Consider the following 27,724-nt stretch of genomic DNA (forward strand, 5'->3'; position numbering starts at 1 on the left):
TCGCTATGAAATACTATGGGTTCTATGACTTCTCCTTCTAAATCGAGTAACGTTTCTATGGAAACGACTGGATTTTCTTTTGGGATACGGGTATAACCTTTCAGATGCACTATTCCTTCTTTACTGCATCCCTCGCTCCCTCACATTGTCGTATTAACACAGAAATTGCGTCGATACAAAATACTATGGGCTCTATGGCTTCTCCATCTAAATCGAAAAGCGTTTCTGTTGAAACGACAGGATTTTCTTTTGGAGACGAGTATCTCCTTTCCGATGCATTATTCCTTCTTAACTGCAACTCTCGCTTCCTCATAATGTCGAAGAAACACAGAAATGGCTTCGCTATGAAATACTATGGGTTCTATGACTTCTCCTTCTAAATCGAGTAACGTTTCTATGGAAACGACAGGATTTTCTTTTGGGATACGGGCATATCCTTTCAGATACACTATTCCTTCTTTACTGCATCCCTCGCTCCCTCACATTGTCGTATTAACACAGAAATTGCGTCGCTACGAAATACTATGGGCTCTATGGCTTTTCCATCTAAATCGAGTAACGTTTCTATCGAAACGACAGGATTTTTTTTGGAGTACGAGGATCTCCTTTCCGATGCACTATTCCTTCTTAACTGCATCTCTCGCTCCCTCATAATGGCGAATAAACACAGAAATGGCGTTGCTATGAAATACTATGGGTTCTATGACTTCTCCTTCTAAATCGAGTAACATTTCTATGGAAACGACAGGATTTTCTTTTGGGATACGGGTATATCCTTTCATATGCACTATTCGTTCTTTACTGTATCCCTCGCTCCCTCACATTGTCGTATTAACACAGAAATTGCGTCGCTACGAAATACTATGGTCTCTTGCTCCTACATCTAAATCGAGTAACGTTTCTATTGAAACGACAGGATTTTCTTTTGGAGTACGAGTATCTCCTTTCCGATGCTTTATTCCTTCTTAACTGCATCTCTCGCTCCCTCATAATGACGAATAAACACAGAATTGGCGTCGCTATGAAATACTATGGGTTCTATAACTTCTCCTTCTAAATCGAGTAACGTTTCTATGGAAACGACAGGATTTTCTTTTGGGATACGGGTATATTCTTTCAGATCCACTATTCCTTCTTTACTGCATCCCTCGCTCCCTCACATTGTCGTATTAACACAGAAATTGTGTCGTTACGAAATACTATGGAGTCTATGGCTTCTCCATCAAAATCGAGTAACGTTTCTATTGAAACGACAGGATTTTCTTTTGGAGTACCAGTATCTCCATTCCGATGCACTATTCCTTCTTAACTGCATCTCTCGCTCCTTCATAATGACGAATAAACACAGAAATGGCGTCGCTATGAAACACTATGGGTTCTATGACTTCTCCTTCTAAATCGAGTAACGTTTCTATGGAAACGACAGGATTTTCTTTTGGGATACGGGTATATCCTTTCAGATGCACTATTCCTTCTGTACTGCATCCCTCGCTCCCTCACATTGTCGTATTAACAAAGAAATTGCGTCGCTACAAAATATAATGGGCTCTATGGCTTCTCCATCTAAATCGAGTAACGTTTCTGTTGAAACGACAGGATTTTCTTTTGGAGTACGAGTATCTCCTTTCCGATGCACTATTCCTTCTTAACTGCATTTCTTGCTCCCTCCTAATGACGAATAAACACAGAAATTGCGTCGCTACGAAATACTATGGGCTCTATGGCTCTTCCATCTAAATCGAGTAACGTTTCTATTGAAACGACAGGATTTTCTTCTGGAGTACGAGTATCTCCTTTCCGATGCACTATTCCTTCTTAACTGCATCCTTCGCATCCTCATAATGACGAATAAATACAGAAATGGCGTCGCTATGAAATACTATGGGTTCTATGACTTCTCCTTCTAAATCGAGTAACGTTTCTATGGAAACGAAAGGATTTTCTTTTGGGATACGGGTATATCCTTTCAGATGCACTATTCCTCCTTTATTGCATTCCTCGCTCCCTCACATTGTCGTATTAACACAGAAATTGCGTCGCCACGAAATACTATGGGCTCTATGGCTTCTCTATCTAAAACGAGTAACGTTTCTATTGAAACGACAGTATTTTTTTTGGAGTACGAGTATCTGCTTTCCGATGCACTATTCCTTCTTCACTGCATCTCTCGCTCCCTCATAATGACGAATAAACACAGAAATGGCGTCGCTATGAAATACTATGGGTTCTATGACTTCTCCTTCTAAATCGAGTAACGTTTCTATGGATACGACAGGATTTTCTTTTGGGATACGGGTATATCCTATCAGATGCACTATTCCTTCTTTACTGCATCCCTCGCTCCCTCACATTGTCGTATTAACAAAGAAATTGCGCCGCTACGAAATACTATGGGCTCTAAGGCTTTTCCATATAAATCGAGTAACGTTTCTATTGAAACGACAGGATTTTTTTCGGAGTACGAGTATCTCCTTTCCGATGCACTATTCCTTCTTAACTGCATCTCTCGCTCCCTCATAATGGCGAATAAACACAGAATGGCGTCGCTACGAAATAGTATGGGTTCTATGACTTCTCCATCTAAATCGAGTAACGTTTCTATGGAAACGACAGGATTTTCTTTTGGAATACGGGTATATCCTTTCTGATGCACTTTTCTTTCTTTACTGCATCCCTCGCTCCCTCACATTGTCATATTACCACAGAAATTGCGTCGCGACGAAATACTATGGGCTCTATGGCTTCTCCATCTAAATCCAGTAACGTTTCTATTGAAACGACAGGGTTTCCTTTTGGAGTACGAGTATCTCCTTTCCGGTGCACTATTCCTTCATAACTGCATCTCTCGCTCCCTCATAATGACGAATAAACACAGAATTGGCGTCGCTATGAAATACTATGGACTCTATGACTTCTCCTTCTAAATCGAGTAACGTTTCTATGGAAACGACAGGATTTTTTTTGGGATACGGGTATATCCTTTCAGATACACTATTCCTTCTTAACTGCATCCCTCGCTCCCTCACATTGTCGTATTAACCCAGAAATTGCGTCGCTACGAAATATTATGGGCTCTATGGCTTCTCCATCTAAATCGAGTAACGTTTCTATTGAAACGACAGGGTTTTCTTTTGGAGTACGAGTATCTCCTTTCCGATGCACTATTCCTTCTTAACTGCATCTCTCGCTCCCTCATAATGACGAATAAACACAGAATTGGCGTCGCTATGAAATACTATGGGTTCTATGACTTCTCCTTCTAAATCAAGTAACGTTTCTATGGAAACGACAGGATTTTCTTTTGGGATACGGGTATATTCTTTCAGATCCACTATTCCTTCTTTACTGCATCCCTCGCTCCCTCACATTGTTGTATTAACACAGAAATAGCGTCGTTACGAAATACTATGGGCTCTATGGCTCGTCCATCAAAATCGAGTAACGTTTATATTGAAACGACAGGATTTTCTTTTGGAGTACCAGTATCTCCATTCCGATGCACTATTCCTTCTTAACTGCATCTCTCGCTCCCTCATAATGACGAATAAACACAGAAATGGCGTCGCTATGAAACACTATGGGTTCTATGACTTCTCGTTCTAAATCGAGTAACGTTTATATGGAAACGACAGGATTTTCTTTTGGGATATGGGTATAACCTTTCAGATGCACTATTCCTTCTTTACTGCATCCCTCGCTCCCTCACATTGTCGTATTAACACAGAAATTGCGTCGCTACGAAATACTATGGGCTCTATGGCTTCTCCATCTTAATCGAGTAACGTTTCTATTGAAACGACAGGATTTTCTTTTGGAGCACGAGTATCTCCTTTCCGATGCACTATTCCTTCTTAACAGCATCACTCGCTCCCTCATAATGACGAATAAACACAGAAATGGCGTCGCTATGAAATACTATGTGTTCTATTAATTCTCCTTCTAAATCGAGTAACGTTTCTATGGAAACGACAGGATTTTCTTTTGGGATACGGGTATATTCTTTCAGATGCACTATTCCTCCTTTACTGCATCCCTCGCTCCCTCACATTGTCGTATTAACACAGAAATTGCGTCGCCACGAAATACAATGTGCTCTATGGCTCCTCCATCTAAATCGAGTAACGTTTCTATTGAAACGACAGGATTTTCTTTTGGAGTACGAGTATCTCCTTTCCGATGCACTATTCCTTTTCAACTGCATCTCTCGCTCCCTCATAATGACCAATAAACACAGAAATGGCGTCACTATGAAATACTATGTGTTCTATGACTTCTCCTTCTAAATCGAGTAACGTTTCTATGGAAACGACAGGATATTCTTTTGGGATACGGGTATATCCTTTCAGATGCACTATTCGTTCTTTACTGTATCCCTCGCTCCCTCACATTGTCGTATTAACACAGAAATTGCGTCGCTACGAAATACTATGGGCTCTATGGCTTCTCCATCTAAATCGAGTAACGTTTCTATTGAAACGACAGGATTTTTTTTGGAGTACGAGTATTTCCTTTCCGATGCACTATTCCTTCTAAACTGCATCTCTCGCTCCCTCATAATGACGAATAAACACAGAAATGGGGTTGCTATGAAATACTATGGGTTCTATGACATCTCCTTCTAAATCGAGTAACGTTTCTATGGAAACGACAGGATTTTCTTTTGGGATACGGGTATATCCTTTCATATGCACTATTCGTTCTTTACAGTATCCCTCGCTCTCTCACATTGTCATATTGACACAGAAATTGCGTCGCTAGGAAATACTATGGGCTCTATGGCTTCTCCATCTAAATCGAGTAACGTTTCTATTGAAACGACAGGATTTTTTTTTGAGTACGAGTATCTCCTTTCCGATGCACTATTCCTTCTTAACTGCATCTCTCGCTCCCTCATAATGGCGAATAAACACAGAAATGGCGTTGCTATGAAATACTATGGGTTCTATGACTTCTCCCTCTAAATCGAGTAACGTTTCTACGGAAACGACAGGATTTTCTTTTGGGATACGGGTATATCCTTTCAGATGCACTATTCCTTCTATACTGCACCCCTTGCTGCCTCACATTGTCGTATTAACACAGAAATTGCGTCGCTACAAAATACTATGGGCTCTATGGCTTCTCCATCTAAATCGAGTAACGTTTCTGTTGAAACGACAGGATTTTCTTTTGGAGTACGAGTATCTCCTTTCCGATGCACTATTCCTTCTTAACTGCATCTCTCGCTCCCTCATAAAGACGAATAAACACAGAAATGGCGTCGCTATGAAATACTATGGGTTCTATGACTTCTCCTTCTAAATCGAGTAACGTTTCTATGGATACGACAGGATTTTCTTTTGGGATACGGGTATATCCTTTCAGATGCACTATTCCTTCTTTACTGCATCCCTCGCTCCCTCACATTGTCGTATTAACACAGAAATTGCGTCGCTACGAAATACTATGGGCTCTAAGGCTTTTCCATATAAATCGAGTAACGTTTCTATTGAAACGACAGGATTTTTTTTGGAGTACGAGTATCTAATTTCCGATGCAGTATTCCTTCTTAACTGCCTCTCTCGCTCCCTCATAATGGCGAATAAACACAGAAATGGCGTTGCTATGAAATACTATGGGTTCTATGACTTCTCCTTCTAAATCGAGTAACGTTTCTATGGAAACGACAGGATTTGCTATTGGGATACGGGTATAACCTTTCAGATGCACTATTCCTTCTTTACTGCATCCCTCGCTCCCTCACATTGTCGTATTAACACAGAAATTGCGTCGCTAAGAAATACAATGGGCTCTATGGCTTCTCCATCTAAATCAAGTAGCGTTTCTGTTGAAACGACAGGATTTTCTTTTGGAGACGAGTATCTCCTTTCCGATGCATTATTCCTTCTTAACTGCATCTCTCGCTTCCTCATAATGTCGAAGAAACACAGAAATGGCGTCGCTATGAAATACTATGGGTTCTATGACTTCTCCCTCTAAATCGAGTAACGTTTCTATGGAAACGACAGGATTTTCTTTTGGGATACGGGTATATCCTTTCAGATACACTATTCCTACTTTACTGCATCCCTCGCTCCCTCACATTGTCGTATTAACACAGAAATTGCGTCGCTACGAAATACTATGGGCTCTATGGCTTCTCCATCTAAATCTTGTAACGTTTCTTTGAAACGACAGGATTTTCTTTTGGAGTACGAGTATCTCCTTTCCGATGCACAATTCCTTCTTAACAGCATCTCTCGCTCCCTCATAATGACGAATAAACACAGAAATGGCGTCGCTATGAAATACTATGTGTTCTATTACTTCTCCTTCTAAATCGAGTAACGTTTCTATGGAAACGACAGGATTTTCTTTTGGGATACAGGTATATCCTTTCAGATGCACTATTCCTTCTTTACTGCATCCCCCGCTCCCTCACATTGTCGTATTAACACAGAAATTGCGTCGCTACGAAATACTATGGGCTCTATGGCTCCTCCATCTAAATCGAGTAACGTTTCTATTGAAACGACAGGATTTTCTTTTGGAGTACGAGTATCTCCCTTCCGATGCACTATTCCTTCTTAACTGCATCTCTCGCTCCCTCATAATGACGAATAAACACAGAAATGGCGTCGCTATGAAATGCTATGGGTTCTATGACTTTTCCTTCTAAATCGAGTAACGTTTCTATGGAAACGACTGGATTTTCTTTTGGGATACGGGTATATCCTTTCAGATGCACTATTCGTTCTTTACTGTATCCCTCGCTCCCTCACATTCTCGTATTAACACAGAAATTGCGTCGCTACGAAATACTATGGGCTCTATGGCTTCTCCATCAAAATCGAGTAACGTTTCTATTGAAACGACAGGATTTTTTTTGGAGTACGAGTATCTCCTTTCCGATGCACTATTCCTTCTTAACTGCATCTCTCGCTTACTCATAATGGCGAATAAACACAGAAATGGCGTTGCTATGAAATACTATGGGTTCTATGACATCTCCTTCTAATTCGAGTAACGTTTCTTTGGAAACGACAGGATTTTCTTTTGGGATACGGGTATATCATTTCAGATGCACTATTCCTTCTTTACTGCATCCCTCGCTCCCTCACATTGTCGTATTAACACAGAAATTTCGTCGCCAACATATACAATGTGCTCTATGGCTTCTCCATCTAAATCGAGTAACGTTTCTATTGAAACGATAGGATTTTCTTTTGGAGTACGAGTATCTCCTTTCCGATGCAGTATTCCTTCTTAACTGCATCTCTCGCTCCCTCATAATGACGAATAAACATAGAAATGGCGTCGCTATGAAATACTATGGGTTCTATGACTTCTCCTTCTAAATCGAGTAACGTTTCTATGGAAACGACAGGATTTTCTTTTGGGATACGGGTATATCCTTTCAGATGCACTATTCCTTCTTTACTGCATCCCTCGCTCCCTCACATTGTCGTATTAACACAGAAATTGCGTCGCTACGAAATACTATGGGCTCTATGGCTCCTCCATCTAAATCGAGTAACGTTTCTATTGAAACGACAGGATTTTCTTTTGGAGTACGAGTATCTCCTTTCCGATGCACTATTCCTTCTTAACTGCATCTCTCGCTCCCTCATAATGACGAATAAACACAGAAATGGCGTCGCAATGAAATGCTATGGGTTCTATGACTTCTCCTTCTAAATCGAGTAACGTTTCTATGGAAACAACAGGATTTTCTTTTGGGATACGGGTATATCCTTTCAGATGCACTATTCGTTCTTTACTGTATCCCTGGCTCCCTCACATTGTCGTATTAACACAGAAACTGCGTCGCTACGAAATACTATGTGCTCTATGGCTTCTCCATCTAAATCGAGTAACGTTTCTATTGAAACGATAGGATTTTCTTTTGGAGTACGAGTATCTCCTTTCCGATGCAGTATTCCTTCTTAACTGCATCTCTCGCTCCCTCATAATGACGAATAAACATAGAAATGGCGTCGCTATGAAATACTATGGGTTCTATGACTTCTCCTTCTAAATCGAGTAACGTTTCTATGGAAACGACAGGATTTTCTTTTGGGATACGGGTATATCCTTTCAGATGCACTATTCCTTCTTTACTGCATCCCTCGCTCCCTCACATTGTCGTATTAACACAGAAATTGCGTCGCTACGAAATACTATGGGCTCTATGGCTCCTCCATCTAAATCGAGTAACGTTTCTATTGAAACGACAGGATTTTCTTTTGGAGTACGAGTATCTCCTTTCCGATGCACTATTCCTTCTTAACTGCATCTCTCGCTCCCTCATAATGACGAATAAACACAGAAATGGCGTCGCAATGAAATGCTATGGGTTCTATGACTTCTCCTTCTAAATCGAGTAACGTTTCTATGGAAACAACAGGATTTTCTTTTGGGATACGGGTATATCCTTTCAGATGCACTATTCCTTCTTTACTGCAACCCCTGCTCCCTCACATTGTCGTATTAACACAGAAATTGCGTCGCTACAAAATACTATGGGCTCTATGGCTTCTCCATCTAAATCGAGTAACGTTTCTGTTGAAACGACAGCATTTTCTTTTGGAGTACGAGTAGCTCCTTTACGATGCACTATTCCTTCTTAACTGCATTTCTCGCTCCCTCATAATGACGAATAAACACAGAAATGGCGTCGCAATGAAATGCTATGGGTTCTATGACTTCTCCTTCTAAATCGAGTAACGTTTCTATGGAAACAACAGGTTTTTCTTTTGGGAAACGGGTATATCCTTTCAGATGCACTATTCCTTCTTTACTGCATCCCTCGCTCCCTCATATTGTCGTATTAACACAGAAATTGCGTCGCTACGAAATACTATGGCCTCTAAGGCTTTTCCATATAAATCGAGTAACGTTTCTATTGAAACGACAGGATTTTTTTTGGAGTACGAGTATCTCCTTTCCGATGCAGTATTCCTTCTTAACTGCATCTCTCGCTCCCTCATAATGGCGAATAAACACAGAAATGGCGTTGCTATGAAATACTATGGGTTTTATGACTTCTCCTTCTAAATCGAGTAACGTTTCTATGGAAACGACAGGATTTTCTTTTGGGATACGGGTATAACCTTTCAGATGCACTATTCCTTCTTTACTGCATCCCTCGCTCCCTCCCATTGTCGTATTAACACAGAAATTGCGTCGCTACAAAATACTATGGGCTCTATGGCTTCTCCATCTAAATTGAGTAGCGTTTCTGTTGAAACGACAGGATTTTCTTTTGGAGACGAGTATCTCCTTTCCGATGCACTATTCCTTCTTAACTGCATCTCACGCTTCCTCATAATGTCGTAGAAACACAGAAATGGCGTCGCTATCAAATACTATGGGTACTATGACTTCTCCTTCTAAATCGAGTAACGTTTCTATGGAAACGACAGGATTTTCTTTTGAGATACGGGTATATCCTTTCAGATACACTATTCCTTCTTTACTGCATCCCTCGCTCCCTCACATTGTCGTATTGACACAGAAATTGCGTCGCTACGAAATACTATGGGCTCTATGGCTTTTCCATCTAAGTCGAGTAACGTTTCTATTGGAACGACAGGATTTCTTTTGGAGTACGAGTATCTCCTTTCCGATGCACTATTCCTTCTTAACTGCATCTCTCGCTCCCTCATAATGGCGAATAAACACAGAAATGGCGTTGCTATGAAATACTATGGGTTCTACGACTTCTCCTTCTAAATCGAGTAACGTTTCTATGGAAACGACAGGATTTTCTTTTGGGATACGGGTTTATCCTTTCAGATGCACTATTCGTTCTTTACTGTATCCCTCGCTCCCTCACATTGTCGTATTAACACAGAAATTGCGTCGCTACGAATTACTATGGTCTCTTCCTCCTCCATCTAAATCGAGTAACGTTTCTATTGAAACGACAGGATTTTCTTTTGGAGTACGAGTATCTCCTTTCCGATGCTTTATTCCTTCTTAACTGCATCTCTCGCTCCCTCATAATGACGAATAAACACAGAATTGGCGTCGCTATGAAACACTATGGGTTCTATGACTTCTCCTTCTAAATCGAGTAACGTTTCTATGGAAACGACAGAATTTTCTTATGGGATACGGGTATAACCTTTCAGATGCACTATTCCTTCTTTACTGCATCCCTCGCTCCCTCACATTGACGTATTAACACAGAAATTGCGTCGCTACGAAATACTATGGGCTCTATGGCTTCTCCATCTAAATCTTGTAACGTTTCTTTGAAACGACAGGATTTTCTTTTGGAGTACGAGTATCTCCTTTCCGATGCACTATTCCTTCTTAACAGCATCTCTCGCTCCCTCATAATGACGAATAAACACAGAAATGGCGTCGCTATGAAATACTATGTGTTCTATTACTTCTCCTTCTAAATCGAGTAACGTTTCTATGGAAACGCCAGGATTTTCTTTTGGGATACAGGTATATCCTTTCAGATGCACTATTCCTTCTTTACCGCATCCCTCGCTCCCTCACATTGTCGTATTAACACAGAAATTGAGTCGCCAACAAATACAATGTGCTCTATGGCTTCTCCATCTAAATCGAGTGACGTTTCTATTGAAACGACAGGATTTTCTTTTGGAGTGCGAGTATCTCCTTTCCGATGCACTATTCCATCTTAACTGCATCTCTCGCTCCCTCATAATGACGAATAAACACAGAAATGGCGTCGCTATGAAATACTATGGGTTCTATGACTTCTCCTTCTAAATAGAGTAACATTTCTATGGAAACGACAGGATTTTCTTTTGGGATACGGGTATATCCTTTCAGATGCACTATTCCTTCTTTACTGCATCCCCCGCTCCCTCACATTGTCGTATTAACACAGAAATTGCGTCGCTACGAAATACTATGGGCTCTATGGCTCCTCCATCTAAATCGAGTAACGTTTCTATTGAAACGACAGGATTTTCTTTTGGAGTACGAGTATCTCCCTTCCGATGCACTATTCCTTCTTAACTGCATCTCTCGCTCCCTCATAATGACGAATAAACACAGAAATAGCGTCGCTATGAAATGCTATGGGTTCTATGACTTCTCCTTCTAAATCGAGGAACGTTTCTATGGAAACGACAGGATTTTCTATTGGGATACGGGTATATCCTTTCAGATGCACTATTCGTTCTTTACTGTATCCCTCGCTCCCTCACATTGTCGTATTAACACAGAAATTGCGTCGCTACGAAATACTATGGGCTCTATGGCTTCTCCATCAAAATCGAGTGACGTTTCTATTGAAACGACAGGATTTTTTTTGGAGTACGAGTAGCTCCTTTCCGATGCACTATTCCTTCTTAACTGCATCTCTCGCTCCCTCATAATGGCGAATAAACACAGAAATGGCGTTGCTATGAAATACTATGGGTTCTATGACTACTCCTTCTAAATCGAGTAACGTTTCTATGGAAAAGACAGGATTTTCTTTTGGGATACGGGTATATCCTTTCAGATGCACTATTCCTTCTTTACTGCATCCCTCGCTATCTCACATTGTCGTATTAACACAGAAATTGCGTCGCTACGAAATACTATGGGCTCTATGGCTTCTCCATCTAAATCGAGTAACGTTTCTATTGAAACGACAGGATTTTTTTTGGAGTACGAGTATCTAATTTCCGATGCACTATTCCTTCTTAACAGCATCTCTCGCTCCCTCATAATGGCGAATAAACACAGAAATGGCGTTGCTATGAAATACTATGGGTTCTTTGACTTCTCCTTCTAAATCGAGTAACGTTTCTATGGAAACGACAGGATTTTCTTTTGGGATACGGGTATAACCTTTCAGATGCACTATTCCTTCTTTACTGCATCCCTCGCTCCCTCCCATTGTCGTATTAACACAGAAATTGCGTCGCTACAAAATACTATGGGCTCTATGGCTTCTCCATCTAAATTGAGTAGCGTTTCTGTTGAAACGACAGGATTTTCTTTTGGAGACGAGTATCTCCTTTCCGATGCACTATTCCTTCTTAACTGCATCTCACGCTTCCTCATAATGTCGAAGAAACACAGAAATGGCGTCGCTATCAAATACTATGGGTTCTATGACTTCTCCTTCTAAATCGAGTAACGTTTCTATGGAAACGACAGGATTTTCTTTTGAGATACGGGTATATCCATTCAGATACACTATTCCTTCTTTACTGCATCCCTCGCTCCCTCACATTGTCGTATTGACACAGAAATTGCGTCGCTACGAAATACTATGGGCTCTATGGCTTTTCCATCTAAGTCGAGTAACGTTTCTATTGGAACGACAGGATTTCTTTTGGAGTACGAGTATCTCCTTTCCGATGCACTATTCCTTCTTAACTGCATCTCACGCTCCCTCATAATGGCGAATAAACACAGAAATGGCGTTGCTATGAAATACTATGGGTTCTATGACTTCTCCTTCTAAATCGAGTAACGTTTCTATGGAAACGACAGGATTTTCTTTTGGGATACGGGTTTATCCTTTCAGATGCACTATTCGTTCTTTACTGTATCCCTCGCTCCCTCACATTGTCGTATTAACACAGAAATTGCGTCGCTACGAAATACTATGGTCTCTTCCTCCTCCATCTAAATCGAGTAACGTTTCTATTGAAACGACAGGATTTTCTTTTGGAGTACGAGTATCTCCTTTCCGATGCTTTATTCCTTCTTAACTGCATCTCTCGCTCCCTCATAATGACGAATAAACACAGAATTGGCGTCGCTATCAAACACTATGGGTTCTATGACTTCTCCTTCTAAATCGAGTAACGTTTCTATGGAAACGACAGGATTTTCTTATGGGATACGGGTATAACCTTTCAGATGCACTATTCCTTCTTTACTGCATCCCTCGCTCCCTCACATTGACGTATTAACACAGAAATTGCGTCGCTACGAAATACTATGGGCTCTATGGCTTCTCCATCTAAATCTTGTAACGTTTCTTTGAAACGACAGGATTTTCTTTTGGAGTACGAGTATCTCCTTTCCGATGCACTATTCCTTCTTAACAGCATCTCTCGCTCCCTCATAATGACGAATAAACACAGAAATGGCGTCGCTATGAAATACTATGTGTTCTATTACTTCTCCTTCTAAATCGAGTAACGTTTCTATGGAAACGCCAGGATTTTCTTTTGGGATACAGGTATATCCTTTCAGATGCACTATTCCTTCTTTACCGCATCCCTCGCTCCCTCACATTGTCGTATTAACACAGAAATTGAGTCGCCAACAAATACAATGTGCTCTATGGCTTCTCCATCTAAATCGAGTGACGTTTCTATTGAAACGACAGGATTTTCTTTTGGAGTGCGAGTATCTCCTTTCCGATGCACTATTCCTTCTTAACTGCATCTCTCGCTCCCTCATAATGACGAATAAACACAGAAATGGCGTCGCTATGAAATACTATGGGTTCTATGACTTCTCCTTCTAAATAGAGTAACATTTCTATGGAAACGACAGGATTTTCTTTTGGGATACGGGTATATCCTTTCAGATGCACTATTCCTTCTTTACTGCATCCCCCGCTCCCTCACATTGTCGTATTAACACAGAAATTGCGTCGCTACGAAATACTATGGGCTCTATGGCTCCTCCATCTAAATCGAGTAACGTTTCTATTGAAACGACAGGATTTTCTTTTGGAGTACGAGTATCTCCCTTCCGATGCACTATTCCTTCTTAACTGCATCTCTCGCTCCCTCATAATGACGAATAAACACAGAAATAGCGTCGCTATGAAATGCTATGGGTTCTATGACTTCTCCTTCTAAATCGAGGAACGTTTCTATGGAAACGACAGGATTTTCTATTGGGATACGGGTATATCCTTTCAGATGCACTATTCGTTCTTTACTGTATCCCTCGCTCCCTCACATTGTCGTATTAACACAGAAATTGCGTCGCTACGAAATACTATGGGCTCTATGGCTTCTCCATCAAAATCGAGTGACGTTTCTATTGAAACGACAGGATTTTTTTTGGAGTACGAGTAGCTCCTTTCCGATGCACTATTCCTTCTTAACTGCATCTCTCGCTCCCTCATAATGGCGAATAAACACAGAAATGGCGTTGCTATGAAATACTATGGGTTCTATGACTACTCCTTCTAAATCGAGTAACGTTTCTATGGAAAAGACAGGATTTTCTTTTGGGATACGGGTATATCCTTTCAGATGCACTATTCCTTCTTTACTGCATCCCTCGCTACCTCACATTGTCGTATTAACACAGAAATTGCGTCGCTACGAAATACTATGGGCTCTATGGCTTCTCCATCTAAATCGAGTAACGTTTCTATTGAAACGACAGGATTTTTTTTGGAGTACGAGTATCTAATTTCCGATGCACTATTCCTTCTTAACAGCATCTCTCGCTCCCTCATAATGGCGAATAAACACAGAAATGGCGTTGCTATGAAATACTATGGGTTCTATGACTTCTCCTTCTAAATCCAGTAACGTTTCTTTGGAAACGACAGGATTTACTTTTGGGATACGGGTATATCCTTTCAGATGCACTGTTCCTTCTTTACTGCATCCCTCGCTCCCTCACATTGTCGTTTTAACACAGAAATTGCGTCGCTACAAAATACTATGGGCTCTATGGCTTCTCCATCTAAATCGAGTAACGTTTCTGTTGAAACGACAGGATTTTCTTTTGGAGACGCGTATCTCCTTTCCGATGCACTATTCCTTCTTAACTGCATCTCTCGCTCCCTCATAATGTCGAATAAACACAGAAATGGCGTCGATATGAAATACTATGGGTTCTATGACTTCTCCTTCTAAATCGAGTAACGTTTGTATGGAAACGACAGGATTATCCTTTGTGATACGGGTATATCCTTTCAGATACACTATTCCTTCTTTACTGCATCCCTCGCTCCCGCACATTGTCGTATTAACACAGAAATTGCGTCGCTACGAAATACTATGGTCTCTTGCTCCTCCATCTAAATCGAGTAACGTTTCAATTGAAACGACAGGATATTCTTTTGGAGTACGAGTATCTCCTTTCCGATGCACCATTCCTTCTTAACTGCATCTCTCGCTCCCTCATAATGGCGAATAAACACAGAAATGGCGTCGCTACGAAATACTATGTGTTCTATGACTTCTCCATCTAAATCGAGTAACGTTTCTATGGAAACGAAAGGATTTTCTCTTTGGATACGGGTATATCCTTTCTGATGCACTATTCTTTCTTTACTGCATCCCTCGCTCCCTCACATTGTCGTATTAACACAGAAATTGCGTCGCTACGAAAAACTATGGGCTCTATGGCTGCTCCATCTAAATCGAGTAACGTTTCTATTGAAACGACAGGGTTATCTTTTGGAGTACGAGTATCTCCTTTCCGATGCACTATTCCTTATTAACTGCATCTCTCGCTCCCTCATAATGACGAATAAACACAGAATTGGCGTCGCTATGAAATACTATGGGTTCTATGACTTCTCCTTCTAAATCGAGTAACGTTTCTATGGAAACGACAGGATTTTCTTTTAGGATACGGGTATATTCTTTCAAATCCACTATTCCTTCTTTACTGCATCCCCAGCTCCCTCACATTGTCGTATTAACACAGAAATCGCGTCGTTACGAAATACTATGGGCTCTATGGCTTCTCCATCAAAATCGAGTAACGTTTCTATTGAAACGACAGGATTTTCTTTTGGAGTACGAGTATCTCCTTTCCGATCTACTATTCCTTCTTAACTGCATCTCTCGCTCCCTCATAATGACGAATAAACACAGAAATGGCGACGCTATGAAATACTGTGGGTTCTATGACTTCTCCTTCTAAATCGAGTAACGTTTCTATGGAAACGACAGGATTTTCTTTTGGGATACGGGTATGTCCTTTCAGATGCACTATTCCTTCTTTACTGCATCCCTCGCTCCCTCACATTGTCGTATTAACACAGAAATTGCGTCGCTACGAAATACTATGGGCTCTATGGCTCCTCCATCTAAATCGAGTAACGTTTCTATTGAAACGACAGGATTTTCTTTTGGAGTACGAGTATCTCCTTTCCGATGCACTATTCCTTCTTAACTGCATCTCTCGCTCCCTCATAATGACGAATAAACACAGAAATGGCGTCGCTATGAAATGCTATGGGTTCTATGACTTCTCCTTCTAAATCGAGTAACGTTTCTATGGAAACGACAGGATTTTCTTTTGGGATACGGGTATATCCTTTCAGATGCACTATTCGTTCTTTACTGTATCCCTCGCTCCCTCACATTGTCGTATTAACACAGAAATTGCGTCGCTATGAAATACTATGGGTTCTATGACTTCTTCTAAATCGAGTAACCTTTCTATGGAAACGACAGGATTTTCTTTTCTGATACGGGTATATCCTTTCAGATGCACTATTCCTTCTTTACTGCATCCCTCGCTCCCTCACATTGTCGTATTTACAAAGAAATTGCGTCGCTACAAAATACTATGGGCTCTATGGCTTCTCCATCTAAATCGAGTAACGTTTCTGTTGAAACGACAGGAATTTCTTTTGGAGTAGGAGAATCTCCTTTCCGATGCACTAGTCCTTTTTAACTGCATCTCTCGCTCCCTCATAATGACGAATAAACACAGAAATGGCGTCGCTATGAAATACTATGGGTTCTATGACTTCTCCTTCTAAATCGAGTAACGTTTCTATGGAAACGACAGGATTTTTTTTTGGGATACGGGTATATCCTTTCAGATGCACTATTCCTTCTTTACTGCATCCCTCGCACCCTCACATTGTCGTATTAACACAGAAATTGCGTCGCTACGAAATACTATGGGCTCTATGGCTCCTCCATCTAAATCGAGTAACGTTTCTATTGAAACGACAGGATTTTCTTTTGGAGTACGAGTATCTCCTTTCCGATGCACTATTCCTTCTTAACTGCATCCTTCGCTCCCTCATAATGACGAATAAACACAGAAATGGCGTCGCTATGAAATACTATGGGTCCTATGACTTCTCCTTCTAAACCGAGTAACGTTTCTATGGAAACGACAGGATTTTCTTTTGGGATACGGGTATCTCCTTTCAGATGCACTATTCCTCCGTTATTGCATTCCTCGCTCCCTCACATTGTCGTATTAACACAGAAATTGCGTCGCTATGAAATACTATGGGCCCTATGGCTTCTCTATCTAAATCGAGTAACGTTTCTATTGAAACGACAGTATTTTTTTGGAGTACGAGTATCTCCTTTCCGATGCACTATTCCTTCTTAACTGCATTTCTCGCTCCCTCATAATGGCGAATAAATACAGAAATGGCGTCGCTACGAAATACTATGGGTTCTATGACTTCTCCTTCTAAATCGAGTAACGTTTCTATGGAAACGACAGGATTTTTTTTGGGATACGGGTATATCCTTTCTGATGCACTATTCTTTCTTTACTGCATCCGTCGCTCCCACACATTGTCGTATTAACACAGAAATTGCGTCGCTACGAAATACTATGGGCTCTATGGCTTCTCCATCTAAATCGAGTAACGTTTCTATTGAAACGACAGGGTTTTCTTTTGGAGTACGAGTATCTCCTTTCCAATGCACTATTCCTTCTTAACTGCATCTCTCGCTCCCTCATAATGACGAATAAACACAGAATTGGCGTCGCTATGAAATACTATGGGTTCTATTACTTCTCCTTCTAAATCGAGTAACGTTTCTATGGAAACGACAGGATTTTCTTTTGGGATACGGGTATATCCTTTCAGGTGCACTATTCCTTCTTTACTGCATCCCTCGCTCCTCACATTGACGAATTAACACAGAAACTGTGCCGCTATGAAATACAATGGGTTCTATGACTTCTCCCTCTAAATCGAGTAACGTTGCTATGGAAACGACAGGTTTTTCTTTTGGGAAACGGGTATATCCTTTCAGATGCACTATTCCTTCTTAACTGCATCTCTCGCTCCCTCATAATGACAAATAAACACAGAAATGGCGTCGCTATGAAATACTATGGGTTCTATGACTTCTCCTTCTAAATCGAGTATCGTTTCTATGGAAACGACAGGATTTTCTTTTGGGATACGGGTATATCCTTTCAGATGCACTATTCCTAATTTACTGCATCCCTCGCTCCGTCACATTGTCGTATTAACACAGAAATTGCGTCGCTACGAAATACTATGGGCTCTATGGCTTCTCCATCTAAATCGAGTAACGTTTCTATGGAAACGACAGGATTTTCTTTTGGGATACGGGTATATCCTTTCAGATGCACTATTCCTTCGTTACTGCATCCCTCGCTCCCTCACATTGTCGTATTAACACAGATATTGCGTCGCTACGAAATACTATGGGCTCTATGACTTCTCCTTCTAAATCGAGTAACGTTTCTATGGAAACGACAGGATTTTCTTTTAGGATACGGGTATATTCTTTCAGATCCACTATTCCTCCTTTACTGCATCCCAAGCTCCCTCACATTGTCGTATTAACACAGAAATTGCGTCGTTACGAAATACTATGGGCTCTATGGCTTCTCCATCAAAATCGATTAACGTTTCAATTGAAACGACAGGATTTTATTTTGGAGTACCAGTATCTCCATTCCGATGCACTATTCAATCTTAACTGCATCTCTCGCTCCCTCATAATGACGAATAAACACAGAATTGGCGTCGCTATGAAACACTATGGGTTCTATGACTTCTCCTTCTAAATCGAGTAACGTTTCTATGGAAACGACAGGATTTTCTTTTGGGATACGGGTATAACCTTTCAGATGCACTATTCCTTCTTTACTGCATCCCTCGCTCCCTCACATTGTCGTATTAACACAGAAATTGCGTCGCTACGAAATACCATGGGCTCTATGGCTTCTCCATCTAAATCGAGTAACGTTTCTATTGAAACGACAGGATTTTCTTTTGGAGTACGAGTATCTCCTTTCCGATGCACTATTCCTTCTTAACTGCATCTCTCGCTCCCTCATAATGGCGAATAAACACAGAAATGGCGTTGCTATGAAATACTATGGGTTCTATGACTTCTCCTTCTAAATCGAGTAACGTTTCTATGGAAACGACAGGATTTAATTTTGGGATACGGGTATATCCTTTCAGATGCAGTATTCCTGCTTTACTGCAACCCCTGCTCCCTCACATTGTCGTATTAACACAGAAATTGCGTCGCTACAAAATACTATGGGCTCTATGGCTTCTCCATCTAAATCGAGTAACGTTTCTGTTGAAACGACAGCATTTTCTTTTGGAGTACGAGTAGCTCCTTTACGATGCACTATTCCTTCTTAACTGCATCTCTCGCTCCCTCATAATGACGAATAAACACAGAAATGGCGTCGCTATGAAATACTATGGGTTCTATGACTTCTCCTTCTAAATCGAGTAACGTTTCTATGGAAACGACAGGGTTTTCTTTTGGGATACGGGTATATCCTTTCAGATGCACTATTCCTTCTTTACTGCATCCCTCGCCCCCTCACATTGACGTATTAACAAGGAAATTGCGTCGCTACAGAATACTATGGGCTCTATGGCTTCTCCATCTAAATCGAGTAACGATTCTGTTGAAACGACCGGATTTTCTTTTGGAGTAGGAGTATCTCCTTTCCGATGCACTATTCCTTTTTAACTGCATCTCTCGCTCCCTCATAATGACGAATAAACACGGAAATGGCGTCGCTATGAAATACTATGGGTTCTATGACTTCTCCTTCTAAATCGAGTAACGTTTCTATGGAAACGACAGGATTTTCTTTTGGGATACGGGTATATCCTTTCAGATGCACTATTCCTTCTTTACTGCATCCCTCGCTCCCTCACATTGTCGTATTAACACAGAAATTGCGTCGCTACGAAATACTATGGGCTCTATGGCACCTCCATCTAAATCGAGTAACGTTTCTATTGAAACGACAGGATTTTCTTTTGGAGTACGAGTATCTCCTTTCCGATGCACTATTCCTTCTTAACTGCATCCTTCGCTCCCTCATAATGACGAATAAACACAGAAATGGCGTCGCTATGAAATACTATGGGTTCTATGACTTCTCCTTCTAAATCGAGTAACGTTTCTATGGAAACGACAGGATTTTCTTTTGGGATACGGGTATATGCTTTCAGATGCACTATTCCTCCTTTATTGCATTCCTCGCTCCCTCACATTGTCGTATTAACACAGAAATTGCGTCGCTACGAAATACTTTGGGCTCTATGGCTTCTCTATCTAAATCGAGTAACGTTTCTATTGAAACGACAGAATTTTTTTTGGAGTACGAGTATCTCCTTTCCGATGCACTATTCCTTCTTAACTGCATCTCTCGCTCCCTCATAATGGCGAATAAATACAGAAATGGCGTCGCTACTAAATACTATGGGTTCTATGACTTCTCCTTCTAAATCTAGTAACGTTTCGATGGAAACGACAGGATTTTCTTTTGGGATACGGGTATATCCTTTCTGATGCACTATTCTTTCTTTACTGCATCACTCGCTCCCTCACATTGTCGTATTAACACAGAAATTGCGTCGCTACGAAATACTATGGGCTCTATGGCTCCTCCATCTAAATCGAGTAACGTTTCTATTGAAACGACATGATTTTCTTTTGGAGTACGAGTATCTCCTTTCCGATGCACTATTCCTTATACTATGGGCCCTATGGCTTCTCCATCTAAATCGAGTAACGTTTGTATTGAAACGACAGGGTTTTCTTTTGGAGTACGAGTATCTCCTTTCCGAAGCACTATTCCTTCTTTACTGCATCCCTCGCTCCCTCACATTGTCGTATTAACACAGAAATTGCGTCGCTACGAAATACTATGGGCTCTATGGCTTCTCCATCTAAATCGAGTAACATTTCTATGGAAACCACAGGATTTTCTTTTGGGATACGAGTATCTCTTTTCCGATGCACTATACCTTCTTTACTGCATCCCTCAATCCTCACATTGACGAATAAACACAGAAATGGCGTCGCTATGAAATACTATGGATTCTATGACTTCTCCCTGTAAATCGAGTAACGTTGCTATGGAAACGACAGGTTTTTCTTTTGGGATACGGTTATATCCTTTCAGATGCACTATTCCTTTTTAACTTCATCTCTCGCTCCCTCATAATGACGAATAAACACAGAAATGGCGTCGCTATGAAATACTATGGGTTCTATGACTTCTCCTTCTAAATCGAGTAACGTTTCTATGGAAACGACAGGATTTTCTTTTGGGATACGGGTATATACGTTCAGATGCACTATTCCTTCTTTACTGCATCCCTCGCTCCCTCACATTGTCGTATTAACACAGAAATACCGTCGCTACGAAATACTATGGGCTCTATGGCCTCTCCATCTAAATCGAGTAACGTTTCTATGGAAACGACAGGATTTTCTTTTGGGATACGGGTATATCCTTTCAGATGCACTATTCCTTCGTTACTGCATCCCTCGCTCCCTCACATTGTCGTATTAACACAGAAATTGCGTCGCTATGAAATACTATGGGCTCAATGGCTTCTCCATCTAAATCGAGTAACGTTTCTATGGAAACGACAGGATTTTCTTTTGGGGTACGAGTATCTCGTTTCCGATGCACTATTCCTTCTTTACTGCATCCTTCGTTCCTCACATTGACGTATTAACACAGAAACTGTGTCGCTATGAAATACTGTGGGTTCCATGTCTTCTCCCTCTAAATCGAGTAACGTTGCTATGGAAACGACAGGTTTTTCTTTTGGGATACGGGTATATCCTTTCAGATGCACTATTCCTTCTTAACTGCATCTCTCGCTCCCTCATAATGACGAATAAACACAGAAACGGCGTCGCTATGAAATACTATGGGCTCTATGGCCTCTCCATCTAAATCGAGAAACGTTTCTATGTAAACGACAGGATTATCTTTTGGGATACGGGTATATCCTTTCAGATGCACTATTCCTTCTTCACTGCATCCCTCGCTCCCTCACATTGTCGTATCAACACAGAAATTGCGTCGCTACGAAATACTATGGGCTCTATGGCTTCTCCATCTGAATCGAGTAACATTTCTATGGAAACCACAGAATTTTCTTTTGGGATACGAGTATCTCTTTTCCGATGCACTATTCCTTCTTTACTGCATCCCTCGCTCCTCACATTGACGAATTAACACAGAAACTGTGTCGCTGTGAAATACAATGGGTTCTATGACTTCTCCCTCTAAATCGAGTAACGTTGCTATGGAAACGAAAGGTTTTTCTTTTGGGAAACGGGTATATCCTTTCAGATGCACTATTCCTTCTTAACTGCATCTCTCGCTCCCTCATAATGACGAATAAACACAGAAATGGCGTCGCTATGAAATAATATGGGTTCTATGACTTCTCCTTCTAAATCGAGTATCGTTTCTATGGAAACGACAGAATTTTCTTTTGGGATACGGGTATATCCTTTCAGAGGCTCTATTCCTTATTTACTGCATCCCTCGCTCCCTCAGATTGTCGTATTAACACAGAAATTGCGTCGCGACGAAATACTATGGGCTCTATGGCTTCTCCATCTAAATCGAGTAACGTTTCTATGGAAACGACAGGATTTTCTTTTGGGATACGGGTATATCTTTTCAGATGCACTATTCCTTCGTTACTGCATCCCTCGCTCAATCACATTGTCGTATTTACACAGGAATTGCGTCGCTATGAAATACTATGGGCTCCATGGCTTCTCCATCTAAATCGAGTAACGTTTCTATGGAAACGACAGGATTTTCTTTTAGGATACGGGTATATCATTTCAGATGCACTATTCCTTCTTTACTGCATCCCTCGCTCCCTCACATTGTCGTATTAACACAGAAATTGCATCGCTACGAAATACTATGGGCACTATGGCTTCTCCATCTAAATCGAGTAACACTTCAATGGAAACGACAGGATTTTCTTTTGGGATTGGAGTCTCACTTTTCCGATGCACTATTCCTTCTTTACTGTATCCCTCGTACCTCTCATTGACGTATTAACACAGAAACTGTGTCGCTATGAAATACTATGGGTTCAATGACTTCTCCCTCTAAATCGAGTAACGTTTCTATGGAAACGACAGGATATTCTTTTGGGATACGGGTATAACCTTTCAGATGCGCTATTCCTTCTTAACTTCATCTCTCGCTCCCTCATAATGACGATTAAACACAGAAATGGAGTCGCTATGAAATACTATGGGTTCTATGACTTCTCCTTCTAAATCGAGTAACGTTTCTATGGAAACGACAGGATTATCTTTAGGGATACGGGTATATCCTTTCAGATGCACTATTCCATCCGTTACTGCATCCCTCGCTCCCTCATATTGTCGTATTAACACAGAAATTGCGTCGCTATGAAATACTATGGGCTCAATGGCTTCTCCATCTAAATCGAGTAACGTTTCTATGGAAACGACAGGATTTTCATTTGGGGTACGAGTATCTCGTTTCCGATGCACTATTCCTTCTTTACTGCATCCTTCGTTCCTCACATTGACGTATTAACACAGAAACTGTGTCGCTATGAAATACTGTGGGTTCCATATCTTCTCCCTCTAAATCGAGTAACGTTGCTAAGGAAACGACAGGTTTTTCTTTTGGGATACGGGTATATCCTTTCAGATGCACTAATCCTTCTTAACTGCATCTCTCGCTCCCTCATAATGACGAATAAACACAGAAACGGCGTCGCTATGAAATACTATGGGCTCTATGGCCTCTCCATCTAAATCGAGTAACGTTTCTATGTAAACGACAGGATTATCTTTTGGGATACGGGTATATCCTTTCAGATGCACTATTCCTTCTTCACTGCATCCCTCGCTCCCTTACATTGTCGTATCAACACAGAAATTGCGTCGCTACGAAATACTATGGGCTCTATGGCTTCTCCATCTGGATCGAGTAACATTTCTATGGAAACCACAGAATTTTCTTTTGGGATACGAGTATCTCTTTTCCGATGCACTATTCCTTCTTTACTGCATCCCTCGCTCTTCACATTGACGAATTAACACAGAAACTGTGTCGCTGTGAAATACAATGGGTTCTATGACTTCTCCCTCTAAATCGAGTAACGTTGCTATGGAAACGAAAGGTTTTTATTTTGGGAAACGGGTATATCCTTTCAGATGCACTATTCCTTCTTAACTGCATCTCTCGCTAACTCATAATGACGAATAAACACAGAAATGGCGTCGCTATGAAATACTATGGGTTCTATGACTTCTCCTTCTAAATCGAGTATCGTTCTATGGAAACGACAGGATTTTCTTTTGGGATACGGGTATATCCTTTCAGATGCTCTATTCCTTATTTACTGCATCCCTCGCTCCCTCAGATTGTCGTATTAACACAGAAATTGCGTCGCGACGAAATACTATGGGCTCTATGGCTTCTCCATCTAAATCGAGTAACGTTTCTATGGAAACGACAGGATTTTCTTTTGGGATACGGATATATCTTTTCAGATGCACTATTCCTTCGTTACTGCATCCCTCGCTCAATCACATTGTCGTATTAAAACAGAAATTGCGTCGCTATGAAATACTATGGGCTCTATGGCTTCTCCATCTAAATCGAGTAACGTTTCTATGGAAACGACAGGATTTTCCTTTGGGATACGGGTATATCCTTTCAGATGCACTATTCCTTCTTTACTGCATCCCTCGCTCCCTTCACATTGTCGTATTAACACAGAAATTGCGTCGCTACGAAATACTATGGGCACTATGGCTTCTCCATCTAAATCGAGTAACATTTCAATGGAAACGACAGGATTTTCTTTTGGGATACGAGTATCACTTTTCCGATGCACTATTCCTTCTTTACTGCATCCCTCGTACCTCTCATTGACGTATTAACACAGAAACTGTATCGCTATGAAATACTATGGGTTCTATGACTTCTCCCTCTAAATCGAGCACCGTTTCTATGGAAACGACAGGATATTCTTTTGGGATACGGGTATATCCTTTCAGATGCACTATTCCTTCTTAACTTCATCTCTCGCTCCCTCATAATGACGATTAAACACAGAAATGGCGTCGCTATGAAATACTATGTGTTCTATGACTTCTCCTTCTAAATCGAGTAACGTTTCTATGGAAACGACAGGATTTTCTTTTGGGATACGGGTATATCCTTTCAGATGCACTATTCCTTCTTTACTGCATCCCTCGCTCCCTCACATTGTCGTATCAACACAGAAATTGCGTCGCTACGAAATACTATGGGCTCTATGGCTTCTCCATCTAAATCGAGTAACATTTCTATGGAGACCACAGAATTTTCTTTTGGGATACGAGTATCTCTTTTCCGATGCACTATTCCTTCTTTACTGCATCCCTTGTTCCTCACATTGACGACTTAACACAGAAACTGTGTCGCTATGAAATACAATGGGTTGTATGACTTCTCTCTCTAAATCGAGTTACGTTGCTACGTAAACGACAGGTGTTTCTTTTGGCATACGGGTATATCCTTTCAGATGCAGTATTCCTTCTTAACTGCATCTCTCGCTCCCTCATAATGACGAATAAACACAGAAATGGCGTCGCTATGAAATACTGTGGGTTCTATGACTTCTCCTTCTAAATCGAGTAACGTTTCTATGGAAACGACAGGATTTTCTTTTGGGATACGGGTATATCCTTTCAGATGCACTATTCCATCCGTTACTGCATCCCTCGCTCCCTCATATTGTCGTATTAACACAGAAATTGCGTCGCTATGAAATACTGTGGGCTCAATGGCTTCTCCATCTAAATCGAGTAACGTTTCTATGGAAACAACAGGATTTTCTTTTGGGGTACGAGTATCTCGTTTCCGATGCACTATTCCTTCTTTACTGCATCCTTCGTTCCTCACATTGACGTATTAACACAGAAACTGTGTCGCTATGAAATACTGTGGGTTCCATGTCTTCTCCCTCTAAATCGAGTAACGTTGCTATGGAAACGACAGGTTTTTCTTTTGGGATACGGGTATATCCTTTCAGATGCACTATTCCTTCTTAACTGCATCTCTCGCTCCCTCATAATGACGAATAAACACAGAAACGGCGTCGCTATGAAATACAATGGGCTCTATGGCCTCTCCATCTAAATCGAGTAACGTTTCTATGTAAACGACAGGATTATCTTTTGGGATACGGGTATATCCTTTCAGATACACTATTCCTTCTTCACTGCATCCCTCGCTCCCTCACATTGTCGTATCAACACAGAAATTGCGTTGCTACGAAATACTATGGGCTCTATGGCTTCTCCATCTGAATCGAGTAACATTTCTATGGAAACCACAGAATTTTCTTTTGGGATACGATTATCTCTTTTCCGATGCACTATTCCTTCTTTACTGCATCCCTCGCTCCTCACATTGACGAATTAACACAGAAACTGTGTCGCTGTGAAATACAATGGGTTCTATGACTTCTCCCTCTAAATCGAGTAACGTTGCTATGGAAACGAAAGGTTTTTCTTTTGGGAAACGGGTATATCCTTTCAGATGCACTATTCATTCTTAACTGCATCTCTCGCTCCCTCATAATGACGAATAAACACAGAAATGGCGTCGCTATGAAATACTATGGGTTCTATGACTTCTCCTTCTAAATCGAGTATCGTTTCTATGGAAACGACAGGATTTTCTTTTGGGATACGGGTATATCCTTTCAGATGCTCTATTCCTTATTTACTGCATCCCTCGCTCCCTCAGATTGTCGTATTAACACAGAAATTGCGTCGCGACGAAATACTATGGGCTCTATGGCTTCTCCATCTAAATCGAGTAACGTTTCTATGGAAACGACAGGATTTTCTTTTGGGATACGGGTATATCTTTTCAGATGCACTATTCCTTCGTTACTGCATCCCTCGCTCAATCACATTGTCGTATTAACACAGAAATTGCGTCGCTATGAAATACTATGGGCTCTATGGCTTCTCCATCTAAATCGTGTAACGTTTCTATGGAAACGACAGGATTTTCTTTTGGGATACGGGTATATCCTTTCAGATGCACTATTCCTTCTTTACTGCATCCCTCGCTCCCTCACATTGTCGTATCAACACAGAAATTGCGTCGCTACGAAATACTATGGGCTCTATGGCTTCTCCATCTAAATCGAGTAACATTTCTATGGAAACCACAGAATTTTCTTTTGGGATACGAGTATCACTTTTCCGATGCACTATTCCTTCTTTACTGCATCCCTTGTTCCTCACATTGACGACTTAACATAGAAACTGTGTCGCTATGAAATACAATGGGTTGTATGACTTCTCCCTCTAAATCGAGTAACGTTGCTACGTAAACGACAGGTTTTTCTTTTGGCATACGGGTATATCCTTTCAGATGCAGTATTCCTTCTTAACTGCATCTCTCGCTCCCTCATAATGACGAATAAACACAGAAATGGCGTCGCTATGAAATACTGTGGGTTCTATGACTTCTCCTTCTAAATCGAGTGACGTTTCTATGGAAACCACAGGATTTTCTTTTGGGATACGGGTATATCCTTTCAGATGCACTATTCCATCCGTTACTGCATCCCTCGCTCCCTCATATTGTCGTATTAACACAGAAATTGCGTCGCTATGAAATACTATGGGCTCTATGGCTTCTCCATCTAAATCGAGTAACGTTTCTATGGAAACGACAGGATTTTCTTTTGGTGATACGGGTATATCCTTTCAGATGCACTATTCCTTCTTTA

The sequence above is a fragment of the Schistocerca serialis genome, chromosome 3 (genome assembly GCF_023864345.2).
Source record: "Schistocerca serialis cubense isolate TAMUIC-IGC-003099 chromosome 3, iqSchSeri2.2, whole genome shotgun sequence".
Taxonomy (NCBI): Eukaryota; Metazoa; Arthropoda; class Insecta; order Orthoptera; family Acrididae; genus Schistocerca; species Schistocerca serialis.